The sequence below is a fragment of the Montipora capricornis genome, chromosome 7, assembly GCF_036669925.1.
Source record: "Montipora capricornis isolate CH-2021 chromosome 7, ASM3666992v2, whole genome shotgun sequence".
Classification (NCBI taxonomy): domain Eukaryota; kingdom Metazoa; phylum Cnidaria; class Anthozoa; order Scleractinia; family Acroporidae; genus Montipora; species Montipora capricornis.
Window position 1 is genome coordinate 41,099,999 of NC_090889.1, and position 5,000 is coordinate 41,104,998.

General features: G+C 38.3%; 1 pseudogene; it reads left to right on the forward strand.

The window, feature by feature from the left end:
* The first annotated feature begins 4,538 nt into the window (after nucleotides 1–4,538).
* The window catches only part of LOC138055977 (uncharacterized), a 28,112-nt pseudogene continuing 27,650 nt past the window's right edge, over nucleotides 4,539–5,000 (forward strand).

Sequence of the window (5,000 nt, forward strand, 5' to 3'; positions counted from 1 at the left end):
ACGTTTCTACCGGCGTAGTTACCAAAGTTGGCAAAGTTTGCTTTATCCCCTCGGTCCGACATCGGAGACTTAGACCTCACTCTCCGGTACAGCAAACTTTGGGTTTACGACGTTCAATATGGCTGCAATAAAGCTGAAACCTACACTGGTTTTTCGTATTTTTGTAGCACACGGTAAGCAGACTATCTCAGAATGTGAGGCGTTTTTTTTTTCATCGACGATGAAATGCTTTTGCCAAGTTGTTCCTTCGTGTATTTTCTTGTTTGGTGGCAATCGACTTCCACAAATTTTCGTAGCGTAATTACAAGGAAACTTTGCAGCACGTACAGTAATCTTTGGGACGTTTACCCAAAACACTTTCTTTGGAGTATGTCTCGGGGCGAACTTTGCAGGGGTACTACATTATGTAAGACCCGATTATTATGTCCCGGACCACACCCAGGTACACTGAATTCGAACATTTGATGTAATAAACAATCTATTGCAGCCATGGTCGTCTTTTACGTGTTTTTATGAGATTTCCGGTTTGCGCTGATTGACCAAATTTTGACAGCTCAAACAACTGTTCTCAGTTTATTCCTTCACAATGCTGATTTTTTTTTTTTTTCAAACGTAGAGGAAAAAGTGGCATGTAGTTTCGTTCCAATTCCAAAACATTGGCACACGCTGCAAGACATCTTCACATCTCAAACGTCACGTTGAAAATGCACTATTTTTCATAAACAATGCAAAAACATCTACTATTGCAATGTTGTTGCCGCAACTGTGATATGACCCTCTCTGAAAAACTTCAAAAGCTTCAAAATCGTGCGGTGCGTGTTCTGACCTTCTCGAGCTTTGATGCTGATGCAGCACACTTGATTGAAAATCTGAACTGGAAAAAAACTAAAAACTCAGTGAGAAATTCAAAAAGAAATCCCTTAATTAATTAAAGTTCATAATTTCTAAGACGATCTAATATTACTCCTTATACCTTTCGAGATTCTGTGAATAAGCTAGCTACTCCTTTACCACGCACAAACTACCTTCGTAATAGTTTTCGTCACAGTGGTGCTCTTCTCTGGAATAGTCTTCCTCCGAGTATAAAGCGGGCATAATCTCTGGCTAGATTTAAGAAGCTTTTAAATAATTACTGTGATAATGACTAAACGCACGGCATTCATGGCAAACAGGTTTTATTCCCATAAATCTATCTAAGGTTAGATGGTAAATAATTAGTGGTAATAATAATAATCATATTTTAGATTGTACACAGTTAGTGACCATAATCATACCAAATTTTGTATTTCATATTTTAGACATTAATTTTTAGCATTTTAAAACAATTATTCTAACTGAATGAATGCACCGTGGATTCATAGATGTCAGTTACAACTACTGTCCGTCCAATGTCATTTTGCTGTCCGCCCAAGTTTCTTTGGGAGCATCAGGAAAAGGACTCTAATGAAAGAGAATTAACGAGCGCGCGGCTTAGTTAATTTCTGTCTGCGTCTGAAAATGTTTATGTAAAGCTATAAAAATGAACAACAGTTAAATCTTATAACAGTTTTTGGAGTTGAATTGAGGAAGAATATTTCACTTTAATTTTTGGCTAAATATGAATTAGCGTAAAAACTATTTAATTATAGGTATGCAATGCTTGTGAACATTTTGAGAGTTTTCCTATTGCCCAGGCAAAGTAGTGCCAATTATCATAGAAGTGAAGTCTTTTTGATGGTAGGGAAAGGTAGTTCTATAACCCAGAATTTATTAAGCATTTGCCATTTAGGGGCGTTTTAAAATTGCTGATCTACGTTTGTTTATAGGCTAGGCTAAAAAGACTAAGATGGGACGCATTTAATCTAAATATCGCCACACCTAAATATGACGAGTGCTCGAGTCCAGCCATTCATTGGCGAGTGGAAAATGCAGAGATAATCTGTGGTGTTTTTTTTTTCCCCGAGTAAATACGGTAGTCCAAGTCACGTATATAGCCTATGTAAAATATGGTCGCTAATACCTACGAAAAATGTCAATATTGAGCTAAGCAGCCAATCCCGATTTCTCTCACCACGAGATGAATTTGAACTAAACATATACGTGTGTGCTAGCTGACATGCCCTGCGGTTTTCCATTTTGTGATTGTTATAGCTTGAAACTAGTTTGACGGTGTTTTTTTTTTTTTTTTTCAGCACGCTCGCGAATACATTTTGCGGGACAGCTGACAATGTTTGAGCCTGCTTTAGAAAAAATCGGCGCAATGGCGACCTTGTCTTTCCACTTCGGTGTTAGCTAAAACGGATAAATAAATGATTGGTGATTTATAAGTAAACGATTTACGAAAAGTAGAACTAAAAAAATAGAAAATAGAAACAATGATCAACTAAAAAATAAACGCTGTCCAATTGTTTTTCCCTTGCTTCTTGGCTGGTTATCCGCTTTACATTTTACCGCAAGATGAAAATTCTGCATATGATCCCAACAAAAGTAACATAAGGTCACATGTACAAGCTTGAACAGAAAGAAACTTTATTTCTCTTTGGTTTTTGGTTTCTTTAAAAACACATCTTACCCATTCCCTTTCCACTGGAAAATCTACGTTTGAGGAATGCATTTTACTGACCCCGCTGAAGTTTTGTGAGCCCGCAAAATGACTCATGTCACCTTACGCAGGGCCAGGGCATCGGCAAGTCCTCGCCCTACGGCCGCAAAGCGACCACTTCTTCGCGCGTAGTGCTTTGCAACTGACAACTTATCACAAAGACGTAAAGCCCTTAACTTGTGATATGCGCCAAAAAAATCAGTCATCAACTTTTAAGTTTCATTGACTTTGAGTACTTGCTAAAATTCTCTCTCTTTCTAAATGTTTCAAATTTGCAAATGCGGTTATTGATGTTAGATTTAAAAAAAATGGTCATGTTATATCTGCCACCAAAAGCAGCCACGTTAAATCGGCTTGGCCTTTTTTGGTTAGTGATCCATAATATTCTTTATCGGTGAATTTAGGATCAAGGACGGTACTGATGGGCACAGGCTATTTCAGATCTCAGTATTAAGGACGGTGGCTACTTTTGCTATTACGCATACATTCTGCGCATCTCGAGATACTCGGATTCTTGTGTGGGTTACGTTATGCTTATTAATACAGGGATATTATTGCGCGGTTCACAACTGTGCGGAGAAAGCAGGACTTAGCAAGTGCTCTTGGTATCCAGAAAGAAAATCGGGGGGAACCATACATTTCTTAGAGATAAATAAGCTTCCTTTTGCAAATGTTGTTGTTAGTTAATAATTTTCGAAAAATGCGTGGTTAACCCCAATTTTCTTTTTTGATTTCAATAACACTTGTTAAGATCTGCTTTTGCCGCATAGTCGGTAAAACGCGCAAAAAAACCTTTGAATTAGTGGGCAACTTCCTTAACTGACACCAGGAGAAGATGCTGGGAGAGAACACAAACCCATGTCCCATGATAGTGTTTTTTCAACCTATTTGAAGGACGGTGCAACGCTATTTTTGCTCGGTTTACTAAATATGGAGAAAAAGCAGATCTTAACAAGTTAATCAAATCCATCAACAACATTTGCAAAAAGCTTAAAATACACAGCAATGTATGGCGTTCTTTTCCAAATTGAAGCGTAATTATCTGTGAAAAATGCGTGGTTATCCCAATTTTCTTTTTGGATTCAAAGTGCACTTGATAAGTTCTGATCTCTCCGCATAGTTTTAAACTAGGCAGGCAAAGATATCCCTGTCTTAATAAGCACCTCCCATATGAAATCCGAGTATCTCGAGATGCGCGAAACGTATGCGCAATAACAATGATAGGCACCGTCCTTAAGCCTCTAGCTATGCTCCGAAGGTCAACACTCATCATGGCCATCCCTCAAACTGACATTTCCCTTATTATTAAACTTACACGACGTACAATCTACTTCAAACTTCAAATCTACTTCAAAGAAACATACATTCTATAAATCATTACGTACATACGGGTTACCATGAGATGCGCACGCACCGCCTTGATTCAGTGCATGTGTTAGCTGTGGCTAGGGTGGATGTGTTAAAAGTTGCTCTCGACGAAAGATATCAAGATCAGAGAAGAGGTCAGAAATAATCGTTTTTTTCTTACCTAGATATATCTTGGAATTATTATCGCGTCATGGCCAGCAAAAAGCGATTGTACTCGCGTTGGTAATCGCTCAAAGCTCTCTGTTTCTGCTACGAGTTGCCAAGAAACTTAACTTATGAGGTAGTTGGAATTTGTTCTCAACTACTAAAACAAATGTAAATGGCTTAGTCCCTCGTTGGTAGTCGCTTGTGAGCTATAAATACTTGTCCATTACTGGAGGATAAAATATTAGGCAAAAATACAAATACAGCCTTGAACTTAACTTCTTGAAACGCTAAAATTGAATTTTAAAGTTCAAAATCACATTTATGCTAATGCGTTGCGTGTGGGCCAACGCGAATTAGTCGCTCTATCGTTTTTCGCTATTGTAATGCTCTTGTGTTGTGTACACACACACTGATTAGCTTTTTCGCATTGTTTTCTGTAGAGATGCCAGAAGACGAAAGCGCTGGTCATAAATGGACTGAATCCCTAAGCATGGAAATAAAGACCATGATGACCAACATGTTTGCAGAATTCAAAACTGACCGCATGCAGTCAGTTACAGAAACTGTAGAGTCCAGTATAAATGAATGGTATGAAGAGAATGACTACAGTGCTGAAGACGAGCCTGTTGTTGATAATACCATAGATATGAATACGTTAGTGCAAACCGTCCTAGCTTCAAACAAAAGCCAAGCGAGTACATCTGAATCTGCTAAAACTGTCAAGCAACCAACAGAGTTTGAAACTCTACTCACAAAGTTGAATCCGGAAAACGCTAATGATCCACCTATATGTGAGAAGTTGGGAGTTCTGGTCAATAGCCTTTTAAAGAAAGGCTTGTCTAAAGATCAGTTGACAATGAAGAAAGAGTATCTGAAGCCTGAAAACTGTCCGAAGTTGGAGACC